Here is a 22,324-nt window from a genome sequence, read left to right on the forward strand (position 1 = left end):
TTGGTCACTTTACAGAGTTGTCTGAGAGTCGTTTGCACGACCGGATTCAGAACTATAATTTTCTTCAAGTTAGTGCAAGTTATGCAATTTTGCATAATAGTGATAGCACTTATCCTACTTGAGCAGGACGAGTAAAGCAAATTAATGACATTCTAGCTCGACAACTGCTCTTTATTCCGTTTCTCCTAAAATTAGAATGGTTTCAGTAGAACTCTGTAGTGGTGACTTGAAGTATGCACGGGATTTTTCAGGTTTTCATTGGTTTTTCGCATAGTGAGCTTCGCGATGAAGTGCGCGGAGAGTAAATGTAGTTTTGCACTCGAATTTGGGAAAGAAATTATAGGGTGTGTCATGCACAAGAACAAGGTTGAAAGATTCAATAGAGTATTATTTAAGGGAGCCGTCGGACTTAGTTCATTCCAAACAAGTCGGAGCATTTGTCGTTGACGCACTATTGATAAATAAGGTCGATTCTCTTTCTAATCACCGAGGATTAGAACGCTCCTAATTACAATTGCATGAAAATGTATTTTTTTGTAGAAGTATCCATTGTTAACAGCCAAAGTCAAGATATCATGTAACTTTATAATCTTAAAAATGTAGCATTTATGCCTATTTATCTTTTAAAACATCCCGTCTTATTAACAGAATAAGACAACATAGTTTAAACTAAAGGAGTGTTTATGCGGCTACATTCCAAAGTAGGACCACTATGCTCTACTGATTGGCGAAATATCTGGAATATTCTCGAATATAATATGCGAGCGGAATCATACCCGTACGAAATTATAAATTTTTAAAGATTCATTAGGTCCGGGGTGCCGACAAATGGTTTGGATTCACAACTTTATCCATTGCTTTAATTAATTCAATTTCTTTCGACGTTTCTGTGAAAGTCCGCTCGTTGAGCTTTCAATAGTGAATGCAAGTCTGCCTGTAACGATTTCACGCCAAGCCAAACACCCTATCCTTTGAATATTTGACGGTCGCAAGCTTGTCCATGAGGCGATCTGCATTCTGTTCTTCTTTCTGCCAAAAGCTCTCCTCGGTTCATCCGATCTTGAGTTCTCAGAAATCGTATTCTCGAAAAAAGCCTTTGGAGCCCGAAGGGAATTTCCTAAAATCCACTTTTCCTCCTTCGCCCAGCGCTTTGGTTTGGGCGTCCGGTGAAAGCGAGCATCACTTATATCCGCTATCATCACCGCCGGTGTTTTAACATCACAGTGAGTTGGCATCTTCGAATTTTACAAATCGAAATCGTTCCTGGTACGTCTCTTCAAATTTCTAAGAAATGCCAATTATTGGGACTGTGTCTGCAAGACACAGTCCCAACAATTGGCAATCTCTGTACTCGCGCCAATACTTCACGCCTGTAAGCATACTCTGTTCTTATTTACATATAGTGGCAGAAGTGGATAAAGCACAGTGGCAAAGATTGATCAGTTCTAATGTTTACTTTAAGCGAAAGGGTATTTCCCTCCTAACCGAGAACAGCATCTGAATACGTTGTCGTGATCGGGACGGATGACCGTACCATATCTTTTCCCTGGGAATTGTGAATCTTATAAAATTACTATTGCTGCCAGTCTAATTTACTTGTCTTTGAGACTTTGATGTTTCCCTTTACTGGCTCAGACTGCGTGTAAGTCTCATTTAAAGGGCGTTTCGAGCAATTCCAGGGAAACCGGTCTCCGGGAAGAAGTGTTGAGGGCAGGCCGACGCGTGGGCGAAACGTATAGCGCGCTCTCCTCCCCCCCCTTCCTCCCCCTCCATCGGGTCCCCCCCGCTCCTCCCCCACCCTCTATCCCTCCCGCTCTTTCTTTCGCTCTATTTTATCGCTTCTTCTTCTGCTCCCCTCGTGACCGCCATGTTGGCAACCTTGCGCCTCATTCTGTTCTTTTGCATCCCCACTATAATGCCTTTCTCTACAGGAAATGAAGCCATCCCCTGCAGCGATTGTTAGCATTGTTCGGGATGCTTGAGAATTTCGCGTACCGATAATTATTGGAGTATGTGCTTGCGGAATGTGCTTCTGGGGGGGGGGGGAGGGGTAAACCGGCCTAAACTGTGCGAGGGCCATGTTCATTTCCACATGATGTGTCGCAGGAGGTGCCCGAGCACTTATCCGAAAATGAAAGCCTATATTTATACATGTCGATATCGAGACAGCCTCTTTGGCACTCTCACTTCTGTCTTTCATTTCCCAATCACAGGGAATGAACCCGTGGCAAGCCATTTCTGGTAATTACGGCCTGTTCATTTAACATCATTTTTTCACATATTTCAGATGCCTCGGATCATTCCTGCAGAAACAAAATTGCTAATTATTTACTAGCAAAGTTGTTTGAAATGCTTAGATCACCTTGTTATTGCTAAGATCAACGTATGCTATTAAGCCAAAGTTGTATTTAATTAAGGACTTGTGTTAATGCTGAGAGTTATGTTTGTGGTGCTGATTGGTCACGCTGTTGGTGTATAATATGTATTCACCATTCGTAGTGTTTATAGAAAAATATACTAATTGATCCACCATTCTCTTATTTTTGCATTTTGTAACTTGAGTAATTGTAGTGCATAATTATTCTTCGTAATATTTTGTTCTATTTTTTTACTTAAATAGGTTCTTATAAAAATAATGTATTTCAATTTTCTTAATTATTGGCTCTGCATATGGAATAATTTCAGCTCTGAACTACTGTTATTGAATAAAAGAGGACTTGAGAGCACAGTTAAATTTATTGAGCTTCCATGCGCCTCTCTTCGTTCCAATCAATGCTAACATATCTGTACTTTCTTTCCGATAGTCAATTATATCAATGGTTGTTACCTTCAATTCATAAGTTACCAATAATTCGTCCGCTACTTCTAATTTTATGGCGTCTACACTATTATAAAATCAAGAATTTCAGGCAAATTTCACGGAATGGCCACAACTTCTGCTAATAAACTCTGTTTTGGAAGTTAAGGGCCACGAGTAAAAGGAGTAAAATGCAGAGGAATAGGTGTAGAAATTATAGGTGCTTCAATGCGTAGAAAATTTATGTTCCTCTTTGTGTCGGTTACATGGATTGAAATATAATTAGGAGGTTTATCTAATTTCATTTTCATTCGGATTCTTAGCTCAAAAACATATTATTGAGTGTGGTATCAGTGTTATCAAAAATCCACAGAAAAGGCTCTTAACTGAAGAGCCAAATTTTTATCGATTCTTTGGAAACATGGAAGTCTTCAAAATTCCATGCACTCGTAGCATCCGAATCACTTTCGCTTGGCCGCGACTCTTACGAGACTGCATGCTGCTTTCTAGTTTGTCAAGTGTTGTTTGTGCCATGCGTCAATCCCATTAATCATTAGAATTGTTGAAGTAAGTGTAAACAGTAAGGTTATTATGCTCACTACAATGAATGCCCCTTATCTAACATTACACTCGGAGCACACAATGACCTATGAGCAAGAGGCTACGATACGTTCTCTAGAAGAATCAAGGCAATCAAGGTCAAGGAATCACTTAGTAACTTGCTGCATTTCGGCCCCAACTTCCGTCCAGGATATCGTTTGCACAAAGCGGCATCAATGTCTTATGGCTTGTGAATATCACCGTGACCGGAGCTGCAAAAAGTTTAACGAAGGATCGTAAAAGATGGAATGGGAAATTTGGGTATTTTTAGCAGTGAATTTTAATAATTTTTAATTTGTCCTCGCTGATATGTAATATAATAGTGATACCTTTTTCACTGAAAATTACACGTGCATGTGAGAAAATGAACGGAGACGACTGACACATTTTTACCGGTAACTTGATGTCGTCATCATTTCTTCGAAAAATCTTAATTTTCCGAGAATCCCACCGGCAAAACAAAGGAAATGGCTCGTGCATAATTTCTCCTTACAGATTGAATATTCATTTCATTGTGTTGAAATATTCTTTTACAAATATCAGGAAGTCAATTTTCTTTGTCGATAATTCTGGATGATGAGGTGGCTGCATCAAGGATTTGCAATATTTCTCGTTGCTATTATTTTAGCTTAATTGTATAAAACCATTATGCATGATCGCGCGAACAGCCCGCTCCGAACATAATTTCAAGGTTAAGCAAATGCTTCCTTGAGAATGGTGTCCATTCGCGGGAGGGCCGTTACCTTCGTTCGGCCGAGTGACTCCCCTCGTGCGACCCCGCTTCAAAACGTCGGCATCCGAATAACGAACGGCTGCGCCTCTCGTAACCATCCTTCCCCCCTCCACTCCACTCGCCGGAGACCCGCACCGCACATGCAAACACACGCGCGTGCATTGCCTGACGCCGCGCGCGGCTAGTGGGCCGCCGGCCACGCGACCGTCCGCCACCTCGCGGCGCCACCTCCCTCGGCCGCCAAGCGGGACCGGTTTCCCGCCAACCACCGCCGCTTGCCGCCTCTCCCCGTCATTCTCTCCTCAATGAACCCGACCGCGAAAATGTTCCCGCCGCATAACCGTCGTGTTCGATCGCCCGATAAATATATATTCCGATTCTTAAGGAAAACCCTTCCGCCTCCGTCAGGGCCTTCCCCGCCGCGGCTCATTAGGGCCCCCCGCTCTCTCTCACACCTTGTGCCGAGATCCTCGCATTCTCATCATCAGAACGTCCATTGGTGCTATAGTTCACTTGTTCTCTATTTTTTCACGTACCTCATAATGAGGATAGGACGTAGTCTGGGGAAGAACTAAAAGGGTGTGTTTAGTGATGAATGCAACTCAAAACCAGTTGCGGGAGGGGTATCATCCTAGGTATTTCCTCCCAAGGCTTCATTAACGAGTTTTGAGGAGACCGCTGGTGTGTGTGTGTGTGTGTGTACGTAAAAAGCCGCCGCAGTAGGAGCCGGGACGTGTTCGCCCAAGAGTTTCCGTACACGAATGGTAATTGTTTTGTCGACGTTTAATTTTTATTTGCTGCCGGAATGCTAAAAAGAGTGAGGGAGGGAACAATCGTGGAGTGGGGTTTTAATGAAGGCGGTCGGAGTGTGAGAAGGGAAGGCGGCCTCTCCTCTCTCTTTCTCTCGACTGCGAGACGGATCCGAAGGGAAAAAGGCATCCCCCCCACACTCCCTCCGTGCCGGTGGACAAGGGGAGATGGAGACTTGGCGTTTCCCATCCATATTATGACTATTTCGCTCTTTCAGATTGCGGATCACGAGTCTCATTTCTCGCCATAATTTGAAAACGCAACCTCCGGCTCGCATCAAAGGAATGTCCGCAGCCTTTCATATTTTTAGTGGCCGACATGTGAACTCAGATTAATGGATGGGTTATCTGTTGCTTGGGAGAGGAAAATCGCGGAAGTGGTGCAGGGACCGATGGCATTAACAAGTTGAAGTGGTTTGGCTCCCGCTGCCCCTGCCGTTGTTGGAATTTTTCTCTCGGAAGGAGATCGATTTTTCTTCCACGATTTCCCACGATGGCGCGCGGTGATTTTTGTGGATTTACAAGCGCCTTCATGATGTGGTTTCGGGACACGGCCCCGAGAGTCATGTTTCTTGTTGCTCGGAATGATCGAACACTCCGCCCCCTCCCTCATGCCTCCTTTCATCGTCAGTTACCGTTATCCTTTACCCATAAGTGGTGTACGCATGTTGAGTACTGTGAGAGAGTTTCATCCGGCGGGATTTTTCCCATTCCTCGTCGTGGGGAGGTAAGCGTTTGGATCCAGCTCGCCAATTATATGAGCTTAAAGACAAAGTTTCTCACCTTTAGTCTTCCCAATCGTCGAGTTAACACGTTAAAAGGATAAAACAACTGATTTGAATGCAGATTATTTTATTTATCGTAGCATGAAGATGATTCAAGGAGTGGTTATTTACATGTTCATTACCCAGCCATGTGTGCCGGCTGTGGGAATGGTGGGCGGGTCTCCTGGTGAAGAACTTTTTTTGTATGTATATTTGTATATACACATATATGGATGTGTATATATATATATATATATATATATATATATATATATATATATATATATATATATATATATATATATGCTTTCATAGACGTAACACGGAAGTGCCGAATAGTACAATACACAGTAACACATAATATAGAAACACAAAAAAAGAGAACACTCACACGTATTTTCTTGATATTTCGACGGAAACAATCCGTCTTCCTCTGAAGATATAGAAGTAATGAAAAAAGTAAATATATATATATATATATGCTTTCATAGACGTAACACGGAAGTGCCGAATAGTACAATACACAGTAACACATAATATAGGAACACAAAAAAAGAGAACACTCGCACGTATTTTCTTGATATTTCGACGGAAACAATCCGTCTTCCTCTGAAGATATAGAAGTAATGAAAAAAGTAGATATCAAGAAAATACGTGTGAGTGTTCTCTTTTTTTGTGTTTCTATATTATGTGTTACTGTGTATTGTACTATATATATATATATATATATATATATATATATATATATATATATATATATATATATATATATTTTTTTTTTTAAGGTAATCTACCGGTTAAGGTAGGTTTTTCGATGGACACAACTACCAAACAAATATTTTTTGACTACTAACAAAACACAACCCTAAATTCTACTCTACACCAGGTCCCTCTTCATCTCTGAGTACTTTCTTCCTCCCTTCATCCCGTCCAACATCCCTATCCTGTTCCTTCCCTTTCCTCTTTTGCCCAACATTCTACCCTCTATCACAGCCTTCAACATCCCACTGCCGGTCAACACCCCCTTCATCCCCTTTTCCTGCCTCCATAGGATTGCTCCCAACAAACCCCTCTCTTCGCCCACCATACCAAGTACTTCCTCATTTGTTTTCTTCTCTGTCCATTTCACCTTCTCCATTCTTCTCCACACCCACATTTCAAAAGCCTCCAGTCTACGTCTATCCTCCTGCTTCAATGACCACGTTTCCGCGCCGTACATAGCTACGCTCCATATCAAAGTTTTTACGAGTCTTTTCTTAACATCCTTACTCAAAGTCCCCGTCATCAACTCCCTCCTCCTCGTGAAAGCCTCTTTGCCTAGCGCGATTCTTCTCCTTACGTCCCTACTACTTTGACCGTGTTGGTCCAAAACACTACCGAGATACGTAAACTGCTCTACCTGCTCTAGTTTTTGCCCTCCTATTTTAATGTTAAGCTTGGCCTTTTTCTTTCTAGAAAATCGCATAACCTTTGTTTTATTAATGTTGATTCTCATCCCATACCTGTCGCACTGAATTTCCAATTCACTCAGCAATGCTTGCAGCCGCTTGGCTGACTGACAAACTAAAGCTTGGTCATCAGCAAACCTAACTGATTTTACGAATTCCCCGCCCACTTTCATTCCTACCTCTAGTTCTTCCCATGCCTCTTTGATCATTTCCTCTGCATACAGGTTGAACAGCAACGGTGATAATGGGCAACCCTGCCTTACACCTCTTCCTAACACTGCCCATCCTGACTCCCCGTTTCCCACCCGCACCTGAGCAGTCTGAGACATGTACAGGTTGCGGATTAGCCTCCTTTCCCTCCAATCTATTCCTATTTTCTGCAATATACTCATTAGTTTTTCCCAATTCACTCTATCAAACGCTTTTTCGAAATCTACGAAACAGGCAAATACCTCCTGGTTGTGTTCTATATTCCTCTCGATTAATAATCTCATTACTGCAATGGCATCACGCGTACCTCTCCCCTTCCTAAACCCAAACTGATCATCCCCTAAGTATATATATATATATATATATATATATATATATATATATATATATATACACATTTTGTTTATATTAATATAAACAAGATATATATCCGATTTTCTTGTTATAATTTTCTGAGAAAATCAAAGGCAAGATCATAAAATGCCTACGTAGCCATGCGTCATGTAACTTTCCGGAAAATGAGGAATAAATGTGTTTCGCACTTTAGGTTTTGATTCCAGAGAGTACGTGTACATCCAATATTGGTTTTTGTATGTCGATTTGAATGATTGATAATCTTTCTATTAAATGGTAGTGAACAAAAGTTGAATTTAACCAGGTTTTAAATAATGATCGCATGAATGAAAGAATTACATGTATACGAGTATTACGCGCAATAGGTATTTTCCACGAACTTTTCATTTGGTGCTACTAGTCTGAACGCATCGACGTCAGCCTCAGCTACATTTCCACTTAGTCAAGCCATCGACTGTGATGGAACGGATCTTGTTTCATCTTCCTATAAGTGAAGAAACCTTAGAAAAGGCATTCTGTGTTCCCAAGAGCAAGAGGCACACCCGCGGTCGAGACACGTCCACACGGCTGTTTTAATTTCAATGAATGATTACTAGAGTTTAAAGTTATCCCTTTTTGAAGTGAAAATATTTCAATTATCAAACAGGCAAAATGTATACTCTTGGTGAATCCCGAAGATCTGTCGACTCAATTCCAATTGCAATCAACTTTTAAACATACTCGAACCAATCTACTGGAAAATTCCTCACTCGTGGTTCACTGATCTAGCTTCACTCAAAATGGATGAGCTTCCTCAATCGTAGAGATTCGAATTCTATTTTAAAATTGAATGCTTATCAATGGTTAGCGAGTCCTCGCGCCGACGATGGAACTCGAGAAAGCTGGAGAATGAAACCAGCGAACACCTCCTGTCCAAAGTTTCCCATCCCACCGAGCACATGGCTCGGTCCTTCTACGTGAGGCGCAACAGATAAACAGCTTAGAAGTGCGTCATCGATGTGCCGTACCACGGTGGCGAGTGCCACAGTGTGCCACGGGACCAAACGTGCGTTACTAGCTCGCCCATCGCCACTGAGGACTGACGGTATGGACTCCCTAATGATTTCAATATCACCCCATATCGCACGCGAAATCCTCTCTCGATGGGTCCTTGGTGCGTTCGTGCCTCCTGCCACTGTGAGCCCCCCCTCTCACCCTCGTCCCCCTTCGCCGCAGCCCCCTCCATCGCGTGGGTGCGATGCGGCGGCTTCATCATCCGCAGCACGGCAGCCGCCGCCGCCGCATGGACCCAGACGCCGTCCTTTCATCTCTCCACCCTCCCCTCCTGCCCGCCACTCCCACACATTCGAGCCGAATGAAAGGCGCGGGGGAATCAACAAGTGTTGCGTCGAGATTCCCGTCTCTTGTTTCCTCCCCCGGCCTCCCTTTGCGTCGTCCCTCTCTCCCGCCCTCGCAATTCCCCCCCTCTTCCATTCTTCCTTCCTTCTCCCCCCCCACACCCCACTCTTCCCTTTCTTCCCGCTTTCCGCGTTCCACCGCCCCGCTCTGAGTTACTACCTCCGCAATTTCATCCTTCGCTCCAAAAGAGCTCATTCGGATGTCGTCGAAGCTCTAGTTTAACTCCTCTCTTCTTAATGCTACAAGTTCTGTCCCAAAAAGTAGTAGGACTGAGTTGAATAAAAAAATGTATTGCCAGAATTGATACATTCTCTAAAAACACACCACTGCCAGCGGCTTTTCCATGCCTCGTACGCCTTCTGAAAGGCGGAGCCTGGAATGCTGCTAAGATCCCCCGTCAGGGCCTGTTATAACGCTTCCACCCAGCCATGGTGACGTCCTTCAGCGCACATTTGAGAGGGTGAAGAGGAAAAAGTCTGGTGGGATATTGTCTAAGCAATTTGGATCCTCACTTCAGTGGTCGAGAAGCTCTTATGCAGATCCGCGTGCGACTTTCCTATTGTTCGTCCGAGAACACTCGCGGCACCAACTTCACGCACTTTCCCATTCCCATGCTTTCTGTCTCAAGTCGATACACATCATTTTTAGGGATGCCAAGTTCATCAGAAACCATGCGAACACCTTGTCTGCGATCCTTATCCAACAAAACCTTCACTTGGGCAATTTTTTATCACTTTTTGAAGTCGAAGGGCGTCCTGAACGTTCTGCGTCTTCAACATTTTCTCTATCCTCCCGAAACAATTTGCCCCACTCAAAAATACCCGATCCACCCATGGCGTTATCACCATTAGCTGCCTTGAGCATGTTCATGAATCCCTTTCCCGGTTTTGCCCAGTTTCACGCAAATTTTGATGGTATAGCGCTGTTCCAATAACCGGTTGATAACGGAGCGTAATGAAGTCACATTATAGAGGTTTCGCAAACGGAAGATCCACACTCAGCAAAGGCTGTGAGCCAACTCCACCGGCCTCCTGTCTTTCTCGAGACTCCCCACCCTCGAAGCCAGGCAGAGAAACCGCCCGCCACCCGTCCGTCCATCCATCCATCCGGGAAAAAATAAGTCCTACTACCGTTTGGACAGGCCTCGCATTTGGAGTTCGTTAGAGGCGTGAAAGTGAGCAGAGGCCGCGAATTTCTTGACGAAGGTGTAGCTGGTTCTTAGTTTTGCAGCTCCATATAGGGGTGGGATGACCTTAAGTCTTGTGCAGCTGCTCGGATCACGGATTTCCTTCCAGCATTTCCGAATTAGGGTGTCGCGTAACAGAAACGGCAACATTGTTGCGTCCTCTGCGGACATATATTCTGGATGAAGAAAGAGAGATTAAACCATTTAGTTTCGTGTTTAGGCTTAACGATTATAGTTAGGATGAGCATTTCAAAGCCATTCTGATCATGAATTATGTCAATAAATGTCGAAGGGAAAGTTTTGGTTGTTTGTGTTCTATACTTTTGATTTCGTGTTCAAAGTACAGGTCTCCCTTTAGGGTTATGCTGCATTGCGATAGTATAAATAGATGCATGGGTGAACGTGTGTACATACGTTTATAGGAAAGGTAACTATGGTTAACATACGTATGGGTATATTAGTTGTACTTTTGAATACTGATATACATACTATATGAAGATTATGTATAAATGCATATTCTCGACCTAATGTAGGTCGTTCATTCCCATGTCACAGTTTTAAGTTCCTTTCAACCCTCTCATCTTTTGTGATACTACATTCTCTTTTGTTTCTTTCGGGAAAGGAAGCGATCGTTCCGCCGTGAACGACGGTTCCGAAATTGCAAGGATGCCAAGGGGATGTGGCGGCGTTTTCCGTAACATCAGGGTCCCTCTTTTTAAGTTGCCGCTGTTCATATGTTTTAAGGTTTCTTGACATTCCATCCATTGTAGATTCCACCGGGTCCAAAATTTTTGTATTCACATCCTCCTCCGTGCATTGAATGCCTTTCCACTTTCTACCTTAGGACTATTCTCGATAGAATACCGCTCCGTTTAATTTTCTAGGACTATCTCACTGCGCATTCTCGCATATCACCATTTCCCTCACTGCCTCGCGGCCTTTCCTCTTGACCTTCCCGTCAGCCTTGCACGGCTGTCTCTCTCCGACCGGTCCCACCCAGCTCCAACATGCCCTCTTCCCTTGCCCTCCCGCTTGCTGCCGAAGGTATTTTATGCTGGATAGAGACACACGTCCATCCCAACCGTCTGGAGAAGGTGTCGATTGAAATGCACGATTACGCTCCAGAAGAAGAATGACGGGCCCAAAGCAATATCATAGTCTCCATGGCCGGGATCACCATCCATCTATGCCATCCTGGGTACACCACACTCGATAGAATGGCAGATGGTTCTATTGGCGTCTTCTGTGATTTGTCCGTTGGTGCTAGGTGTTCTTCGCCATATCTGAAAAACCTCTGCTTTAACTTGATTGTTATGTATTTGCATTAAGCATCATCTATTTCCATCGGCATTTCTCGATAAGGATTCTTTATTGATGCGAGAAAGTATCGGTCATTATTGCACCTCGGATTGTTTAAGTGGGGGTGATTCCTACTGTCTCGTTAGTTGCGTTAATGTTGCTCTCTCCTTTTGGATGATATTATATATTTCGACTTTCAAATTAATTCTTTAGATCATTGCATTCGCGTGTCTCGAATGGGGAAAATGAACATTTCAATTTCTTTTTTAAATTATAATCATGTGTATTGTTAATTATCAATGGAAAGTTAATTAGGGGTTGTTAGTATGCCAGATATTTATTTAGGGAGAAATAATCTATTCTCGCTTCTCCCCAATACAATTGTAGTCTCAGATTTTTTTTTTTTAAGGTAATCTACCGGTTAAGGTAGGTTTTTCGATGGACACAACTACCAAACAAATATTTTGTCACTACTAACAAAACACAACCCTAAATTCTACTCTACACCAGGTCCCTCTTCATCTCTGAGTACTTTCTTCCTCCCTTCATCCCGTCCAACATCCCTATCCTGTTCCTTCCCTTTCCTCTTTTGCCCACATTTCCAATTTAATATCCCCGTGTAACTGCTCCCATTTGACGTAGTTTTTTCTAAATGAGTTACAGATAATCACTTCATTAGAAATTAAATCGTACCTACATTTTGCTCGCCTAATTCTTGTTGGATATATTCCAAATAACGTGTGCATATTTTGTTGATGACAAGGTCGGCAGTTTTTAATTCGAGGCCTTGTAGTTATTCTTTTTTTCTATATCATTTACATTTTTCCGAGAGTAGGTGGGTGCTGCAAATTTTTCATTCACTAAACGAAACATATGTCCTTCACAAAGTGTATACTAAAGCAAAAACCTGAGAGAAAAAACTTCTTTTCGGTCGAGGGAGGACTATACAGCTCATACATACCACGGCACGACGTCCATTGGATGACAATTTAATAAGTTTCCAGCATTCCGGAGACGTCCTTTTCTTCCTCGATTGTGCTTCATCTTCCCCGCCGAACGTTCGCATCTCCAAACCGCTCCGTCTCGACCCCTAAATAACCCTTTCTTCCGTTTAAGGCAAATTATCGCTACGTGAAATAATGCCGCTACCCTCTCCTCAGCCTCCCCTTCTCCGGCGATCCCTGCGTCGCTTCCCGCCCGGGGGGTGGGTGGCGTGGACGGTGACCCACGGCTCGGGAGGCGAAGCGGTCGAATAATGAAAGGAGGAGCTGGGGGGGGGGGGGAAGGGAAGTTATGTTTTTTAGGCGGTGTGGTAGTGGGGACGTTGAAGGAGGCGGGAGCCGAAGCGGTGAATGACGGCGCTTCGGTGGGAGGCGGGCGAAGGGTGGAAGAACCCTCTCGAAAGCGGTTGAATTTAGCGTTTCTCGTACGAGGCACCCGAACGGTAGGTGGGCGGGGGTGGGGCGAGGATGAATGCAGCGAGAGGGCTCACGGTTGAAAACTAATGGGGCTGAGAAGACTAAGAATATAGTTGCGAATGCGGCGGGGAAAGAGAGGCCTGGCAAAGAGAAGTGGAAATGGAAGGATGATTTGGAGAGGGAAGGAGGATTACAATGGGCAAAGTAATAATAATGGATGGAGGAAGTGGAGGAAGGACGGTAGGAGTCGGGAAATATATTCGGAAGCGATGGGAGAGTGACAAATGCGGAGAGGAGAGAGAACAAACTGGGAGTCTGTGAGGAACGGAGGGAATATTCCTCACCGCGGCTTATTTCTGATTTTCATAACCCGTACGCAATAAATATCGTCTCGAAACGGGAGAACATCATTGCGTGTGAAAAATTTTCGTTTGGTGGCCATCGAGGCCCCAAATTTTCAGTGTGACCCACTCGAAAAAGACAAAAGAATTAGGCAAATCGACGAGCATGTCCCTTCGCATTTGACGTAGAAATTACCATGTCTCGTAGCGTAAAATTTTCTTTCCAGGAAACGGTTGCTTCGTTAAGGGCGGATTGGTACGTTTATGGCTGCAGAATGCCAAAGGGAAAAATAAAAGTGAGTCCAATGAGAAATGAATGCCGCATTGCGTGCGAAACCAGTCGCGACGGCATAAACTGCTCGAGAAAACACGAGGAAGAGTTTTAATATGCTTTATAGTAATAAAACGATTCAAGGTGGATTTTCGTCGAGGGAAGTGAGGTATGTTTGTAGTAAAAGGCGGTGGTACCTGAAGGAAGTGGGAGGAAAATTGCGGAGAAGTACGAAAACTTGCGAGAAAAGAGTTGGGGGTAAAAATGGGCCGAGATCGCATGGAGGAAAGAAAATCCGGATTAATTCTTGTTGGGGGGGGGAAGTGAGGGGGGGGAAGAGGAAGAAAGTCTAATAACACGGGAGAAATCTTCCCTCGCCACTCTCTTTTGTTCGTTGCCGTGTCCACTATAAAGACCATGGTGGCTTCAGACCCGGGCATCGCCTTATAAGGACCAACCAAGAAGCCCTCAACATCCTCCACCCTCCCTGTCTGCTCCCTTAATGGCCTCTTGAGGGACAGTAAAAGAGCGTTATTTCTCCTCTCTCCCCGAAGCATCTGCTCCCTCCCCTCCATCTCTCTCTCTCTTCCCCTTCCTCTCTCTCCCTTCCCCTTCCTCTCTCTCCCTTCCCACCCGCCACATCCCCAACTCCTCCTTTCACGCTTTTAATTTTTCCGTACAATCTTCTCCTTCCTTCCGCGCTCGCCTTCGGCTGCTTTCCCTTCCCTTCGACCCGACTCGCACGGCCACCCCGTCGACGTGAGGCTCATATTTTTTAAAACTATCATTTAATGCCAAAAGTAGCACTGGTGGAATTGGCATCGAGAGTATAAATGCACGGTCGAAGCATTTGAACAAATCGTATTTATTTAAGTGCGTTCATCTGGCTCCTCCGCCGGAAAAAAATTATCCTTTTTTTCAATCCGTATATTAGAGAGATCTATTGAGCTATGTATGTCGGAGAGAAGTGTCGGATTCTTCAATTCGTTCGAGAAATCATCTGTACCAATTTTAATTAAATGCGTGCAATGTTTTCTTCCTACAAATTATTGTGTAATAATGTATCCTCTTCTTTCGCAACATCTTTCCAATATGTGTTTCTTTATTGGCTTTTCCGAAGTCTTTTCGTACTTTGAAAAATGCCTTTATTACTTACTCCATTTGTACGGAAAACTCGACTTTTGGATGATTTTTAGCTTGAATGACTACTGCAGCAATATGTAATAATTATTTTGTTAAATTAGCCATTTTCAAGTTGCAAAATCGCTCTTCGTTTTTTGAATAAGTGCTAACAGAAATAAATAACATGTTATGAAGAAAACTGAAAAAAATACACAAAGGGCAAGTACCTCGTCTGAGATAAATCAGGTTCGAATGTTCTACCGCCGTATATTTTGGAGATAGGATTGGTTCTGTGTTTCAAAAACCTATTTTGTTCCCGTTTTGCGTGTTTTCTGAGTGAAATGTGCCACGCTCGACGAGATCAACCTAAGAATTTCCTCGCTGCAATGCAAAAATGAGAAGTATGCTGAATTGAAACTTTTTTGGTTTTTTATCTGGCATTTAAGTACATTACCTCTTGCAATTTCTTGTTTTCTATAAATTACGCATTTTAACAATTTTTTTTGTAATTTTTGGCTCGTTGGAATGAAAGTTTCGCGTCCTGCTTGGACGCTTTCAAGAAAAAAGGAATGAAGGCCCAGAGTACCCGGAAGTTCTGATCATTTCAGGCGTCAACTGGAAGAAAAAGAAGGCACAGCTACCACTGTTAGAAACGTCCCGTCTTAAAAGTCTACTTTTTTCACGAACGCCTCTCCTCACGCATTTTCATGATTTTGCTCCGTATTTTTCCTAAGTGCGACAATTGCTGTTGTTTTTATGCTTCCCGTATTTTAGCTCCACTAATACAGACTGCTTATTTCATGGTCACAAAGATGGAGGTTTTTGAGAACACTCTTAAATACCCTCCTTTTATCCCCAAGTATAGTACATACATATTTTCCATTCATTAACGTGCCACATCGTATCGGTAAAACTAAGAATAAATCTGAATGGTAACATATTGTACTCTTCAGTCCTACGCACAACTGGCGTCGTTCTTTTTTTTTCAACATTTCGAAGCAAATGTTCATTCCGTCAGTTTTCATTCACCCACCTCCTCCGCTTTCCGCAGAATGGGTGCTATTCGTTGTTCCTTTTTTTTTATGTCCAATCTTTGGCGGCGGTGGAGTGAGCCCCTTTGGATTGAAGCATCATCTTTGTGAGAAACGGCCGAACGGAGAGGAATCGGCCGAATGGGGGCGCCTGTTCTCGGGAATGCCCTCATGCGAGCCAGATTCACCTAACGCATGAATTCCATCTTCATAACACGATCCTTGTCCCCGACTCCAGTCCTCTCCATCCCAATCTCCTCCCTCCCACTCCTCACTTCTTTTTATTGCATCCATGGCCGAATTCTCCCTATCCCACAATTTTTCTTTTAACCTCTTTTTCCTCATCTTCCGACTGCTGGATGCGTCCCTTCCGAGTTCTTTTCTCATTATTTTTTTCAAAAACTATCTTCTTTTCTTTCCACTTCCGTTTTTTACTTTAATTGATTTCATGAACTATCTCCGTATGACATGTTTTCTTCTTTCATCTGTAAAATCCAAACGGTCGTTCTCATTTGATTTCATTTCGATTCCGTTGAGAGAAAATTGGACAGTTCATCGTCGTGCATAATTTTTCCTCTGTTCGTCAAAATTTTCACTCGCAAAAACTTTCCAAGAAAATCATTGGACTCAATTTGTCCAAAACTCTCTGTGTTCGTATCTTCCCCTGGCTTCCATCCTCTTGACTTGCCCTCCCCTAGCCCTCATGAAAGTGTTTTAAATTTCTTCATTCCACTGAAATTTCCTGGGACTCTCCTGTTGACTGATTTCTCGTAAACCATAGGAATTTACGTTTAAGATGAAAATATATGATTAAGCGTTAAGGGATATAAAAGTAAAGGCTTAAAGTTTGGTATTCGTGAAATTTTTTCATTTCCTGTTTGAAATTCTAAACGGCTGTGCCAATTACGTTTTCAGTACGTTTAAGATTTCATGACTGACACTTAGTGAGAAGAATCTTGACCAGCTTTACAATAAAGTGCACGATACTTGTTGATGCAAGATCGAGAGATCATTATTAAAATCATCCCGATTATTCGATATCAGTTAACATTAGCAGCTCGTTTCGCCGAATGATTATCGCGGACTCTTTGTTATTCAATAATTTTACTACCATCTCAATTAGTGAACGAAATATTTGCAAGAATTGTGTAATAGGGTTCCGTTCCCTATCTCACCTCCCTGGAGCGTCTGCGCTTTACATCCCAGCCGACATATCGTCCCATCCTTCATCCCCATCCATTCTCATTAAGACCTACGTCATTCGCCATTCCACCCCCCTCCTCCCCACCCATTCAATAGTGCCGCCGCTCAACCCCCCTTTTATTTCTTTAATGCTTACGTCCCGACCATCCTTTCATTCACTTCTCTATACATATCCAGCCGATCGTAATTCTACACGCATTCTCATCCGTTCCCGACGACTCCTTTCCTTTCATTCACCGCCCCATGCTAACAAAACGATTCCCTCCCCATGCTAACAAAACGATTCCCTCCCCAAAAAAGAAATATTTAACTAGAAGCGAATTCGACCCATTCCATGGCGATCTTCATATTTCATCTCAAAAAACCCGCAAAGCAAATGATTGAGAAATTCCTGTATTCCTCTCCCCTTTCTCCGTGTCCTTTTCTTCTCCCTCGCTCCTATTCCCCCTCTCCCCCCAGAGTACTTTTATTCCCCCATCCTCACCCTTCCGCCCTCCCGCATGCCTTAATACCCCCCCCCCCACTTGTTCCGTCCCCGCCTTACTTTGTTTCCTCCCGCCTCAGTCCCCCACTTTTGTGTCCTCCCCCTCGGAGGGTGGGCGAAATCCTCCCTCCCGCCCCCTCTCCGCCTTCGCCGCTGCTCAAGGCCTCAGGTCGCGTGCCGATCGCGTTCGGGGTCCGACTACAAGACAGTCCTCGGAAAGCGTTTTGCCGCTCTGCGGTAATAACTCCATTCTGTGATTTTGGGCAAGATTTGGACCCGGAGATTTTTGGGCGGAATTCCGCGTTATTCATGAGTTTCCCCCTCTCGAGCAGTATTGATTCCTCAAAGTTCCGGAGGAGAAGCCGATCATAATGACTCTATCCCCCCAACCGCGTGGTTTTCCCCTATCATTTATATGCCACGACGGATGCTAATTAATCACCATCCTTTCTTCAAGCACGTTTTCACCAATTGAAGATTTGAATATTTTTTTAAATCATTACAGGGCAGTCTTTTAGCGTTTCCACTTGGCAACCGAATAATTTGGGAACTTGTATGGCAGGGTTTTTATTGCTTATTTTGAAATAGATTGTGAGATAATGAGAATTCAAGTTCAGAATTACGGCCTTGTATAGTATAATTGTGCAGTTTTTTTCCAAATCTCTCTTACGAATCTATTAGTAGAAAAAGTGTTTTATTGTCTTTGTTTCTGTGATTTTGTGAACGAGTTTTTTTCTTTGCACGAGTCTCAAGTTGTGTGCAATGTAGTAAGCGTGCGTTTCAGTTGTTTCGGAAATTCCTCGACCTTGTAGACCTGTTCACGTTGCCTTTTTATGTAAGAAAAATGAAACAACTTCACGTATTATTAGTTTTCGCAGCGAGTGATGTCCTTGGCGATGAGGAAGTTGGACTATTTGTGTTTGATCGTTTGAATTCAGCAAGGCCCACAAGCATGTTGAGTTTTCATTAGGGGTGAAGGTGTGACCCTATGTATAGCACTTAGGATTGAAACTTGATTGATAAAATTAGCCTTTCTTAATGATCTCTCTCTCTCTCTCTTGAGTTTGGAAACCTCGTTCCATTGTTTTAATCGTGTCTAGGGGACGCTGCATAATAGCTCACCTAATGCAGGGTGCATTATCAGGTGTGAGGCCTTCCTATATTAAGTGGGAAGCATTTCAAACCGAGTCTATTTTTACGCGCTTTCGCCGTCTGCTCTCGCCTCCGCCCGGCACGAGTATCATGGGAGAATGCCATTCATTTGCTCGCCACCCCCGCCCCGCCCAACCCCCCCCCCCCCCAATCCCCTTAACCCCCCCTCGCAATCCTTTCTCTCGCTTACGGAAAAGGAGTAACTCTGGCTGCTAGCATTAGTCTACTCTTTAACGAATTGCATCGTGTGACCCCTCGGAGCGATTCGTGACTCACACTGCTTTATACCTGCTGCACCTAAGCGCAAATTGCGAAGTTATTTTTTTAGCCGACCCCTCGAGTAGAGAGTCAAAACGGGGGCGTCGGGGCGCGCAAATGGCTTGCGGTGCGCACACCTTTGGAAGTTGGGAGGCACACGTGGTAGTGAGCGGCAGTAGTGCCCCTCTCCTCTTCTCAATTTTTGTTGATAATTCTAACATGTGCTAATATTTAATCACCTAAACCTTTTTTATTCCGGGGTGACGGGTTTCATTCAATTAATACGCGCGCCGCGTACAGGGCAAGTGGGGAAGAATAACCATCGAGAGTAACTTTTAGTTAGGGAAGGGAGCTTGCCTTCCGCCGTGATTTCACTCTTTATGAATCAAGCGAGTGTGGTTTTTTTGTTAAATCGCATTATGAGCGCATTTTATTCCGAGAATGCGGCTTGTTAAGTCAGAGCGTTCGGTCACCGCGATTCTAATTCGGGCAACACTAGCTGAACTCAAACAGTGTGGACACAAGAAACATTTGGGAAACCGCACACGGCAACCAGGGAAGAAACTGCCCCCATAACCCTTAACTAGCGGATTTAATCTTCCATCAGGGCTTAGTACGTGAACACTCACGGTTGTTGATGCCTCACTCGTGGTTGTTGTTGAATTTTTCCTTCGCTTTAAAACTTGCGCGGAAGAAACTTAGTTTTTGGCCCTACTCGAGATGTTTTCTGTCATGGCATACCGGTTCTCGCGTACTTATGGCTTTGGATTATTCTTATCACAGATTTTAAGATTACCCGGTCGATGTAACCACATTCTATAATTTCTCTCCTATTAGGTCAGTCGGCGTTGTCAGGTTCATGGAAGGGAGCGTCTTTTACCACACTTTGTACCAATTAAAGCGGGGGGAAGCGATGAGAATTGCTTACAGTAAATAAGGCCACTTAGTCGTTTTGAAAGGGTAGTCAATGGCTGTGTTCAATTTATTGGCTGTGCAGCGTGAATGGATGTACGTTCGTTCTATGCGATACGCGTGAACCTTTTTTAACAGGATATGCAGCGTGGTCACGTTTTTTTTGCGAAGACCGCTATTGTGTTTTTACCGTAATGATTTTCTTTGAAACTCGGTCTCATTCATTTCGTGCAGCACTATATCATGATTTACTCATGCAGAAAAGTCATAGTTAAACTAGAACTTACAAATGGTATTAGAATAGCACGGGCGTAGTATTTACAATGGCGGTTCATCTCGAGTACTCTTCCTCTGGGGTCATTTATTAGAGCATGAGTTAGAAAGGCGTTTTAATATCTTAAGACTTAACGAAACGAAAACCGACTAGTTACCAAAGAAATTAATCAGTTGCTCGGGATCTTGCCGCCGCATTGGTAGCTTTATGGATGTCGAGAGAGAATAAGGTCATCGCTAGGGCAGTAAATTATCTCCAAATGCTTATTGGGAAATTGTACCTTTTGGTAGTTCCTTGTTGGCAAAGGTCCCCCAAAGTTAAGTTAATATAAATGTAATGTATGCAACAGAGGGATCCTTGAGTAAACCATGGAAATTTAAAACTTAAGTGATCGTACATATATATGACATTATTAGATGCACTATATTCCGACTTATAATTTATATACAGGTATATGTTCTACGAAAGTTCCAAGGATGTGAATAATAATTCAAACGAAGGAGTGAGATGGCGTTGCCCAACGCATTTATATGGAAAGGAAACGCACATGTATTCCGATGGAATTCGCATGAGTGTCTCCTTATATATATATATATATAAGGAGACATATATATTCGCATGAGTGTCTCCTTATATATATATATATATATATATATATATATATATATATATATATATATATATATATATATATATATATAAGGAGATATATATGTTTAAAACCATAAACACAGTGATCAACCCGAAGGTCGGTTTAGTAGGTGATGGTAGAGTTCACCCAGTACTACGCCCTATTCGGCGTGTGAAATTCACACATCAGGGTAGGGGGGCCAGTTCCTTTCCCTGTGCCGGTTATGGTTTCCCAGGAAGACCTGGTACCCGAAAAATCACTTCAGCTTGGGTGGAGCTGCAGGTGCCCAGAGTGCCTTGCCCGGGAAGCGAACCCGGGACCCTCCGGTCAGCAGTCCGACGCTCTACCCACTGGACTACCGCGACCCACAATATATATATATATATATATATATATATATATTGTGGGTCGATAGATAACATGTATATATCTATCTTAGGAGTTTTTTAAGTTAAGGAGGCCGAATTTTCGGTGGCCGAACAACCTTTTAGGGGGAGAAGGACAAATTTATTATAGGTTTGGCCACCTATGATATATTCGTCACGAATTATTAATATATATATATATATATATATATATATATATATATATATATATGCACATATTTACATACATATATACATTTACATGCATACACAGACACTACATACAGATACACATATGCATATATAAAAATACCGTGCAACAGTAATACTTACTGTTTGTAAGGTACCTAGCGTATCGTTTTGTTGCCATAATTTTGGCCGTCTCCATAATTTACGGTAGATGGCTGGTGAAAGAAGATGTTAATCAGGCTGATTTTGGGATTCTTTATTAGCTATCGCCAGGTGTTAGCATATGGTCCCAATGCGAACGGTTTTGGTATTCATTCAATTACACCGCGGCTCAAATGTTACCGCTTTTTTTAATGCGTATTTTGTTAAGTTTATTGATACCCCGCTGCAGTCTCATGTTATCTTTTACTTTTCCTCATAAGTACTACCATTCGCTTCAAGAATGTCGGAGGGATGATTTTTGTCGTAAATACACGAAGGGAAGCTTATTCTATTTTTCTCCACATTTTATTGTCGGTTGGTTCCGTCCGCGCGACCGAGCCACGCCCAAGAAATGATAGAATTAAGAATACTCGATTTCATCAACGGGGAGTTTATTGCTTTCGCATTATCTTCCAATCTACTCCTCCTCATGCCATTCTCGGCTGCTTTCCACGCGGCCGCTCAAAACTTGGCGAATAAGAATGAAAGAAGAAGAAAAAAAAAGAGATGCGCGAATAACGAACTCCCCTCGGCATCGCAGATTACGATCGGGCGATAAAAGTTGTCCATCTCTCCCCGCTCCTTGTCACAATTGGCGATTTCGTGATGCGCACGCCGCCTCCGTCTCCCGGGGGGCGCATGACGCCGCGCGCTGAGGCCGGGAGGGGGGGAGGGAGGGCGGAGGGAAGCGGAGAAAATGTTGGTTTAAGGCGGCATTAAGGAGCGATGGGGAGGACGAGATAGGGGGAATTATAACAACGGGTCTTCTCCTCTATCCGATGCCTCTCACATCTCCCGGCGACTCGAATCGCGCTCCCGTAAATTGTGCTCTTCGAATGAAGACTTTTTTTGTAAAAGCGGAAGACGATCTCTT

At 43.4% G+C, this 22,324-nt stretch overlaps 1 long non-coding RNA gene across 1 annotated transcript in view; it reads left to right on the forward strand.

Annotated features, from left to right (window-relative positions):
* Positions 1-22,324, forward strand: part of LOC139686302 (uncharacterized) — a 186,207-nt gene that overhangs the window by 26,479 nt on the left and 137,404 nt on the right. The window lies entirely within an intron of this gene.

The sequence above is a fragment of the Hetaerina americana genome, unplaced genomic scaffold (assembly GCF_022747635.1).
Source record: "Hetaerina americana unplaced genomic scaffold, ioHetAmer1.1.p SCAF_14, whole genome shotgun sequence".
In the NCBI taxonomy this organism is placed as follows: Eukaryota; Metazoa; Arthropoda; class Insecta; order Odonata; family Calopterygidae; genus Hetaerina; species Hetaerina americana.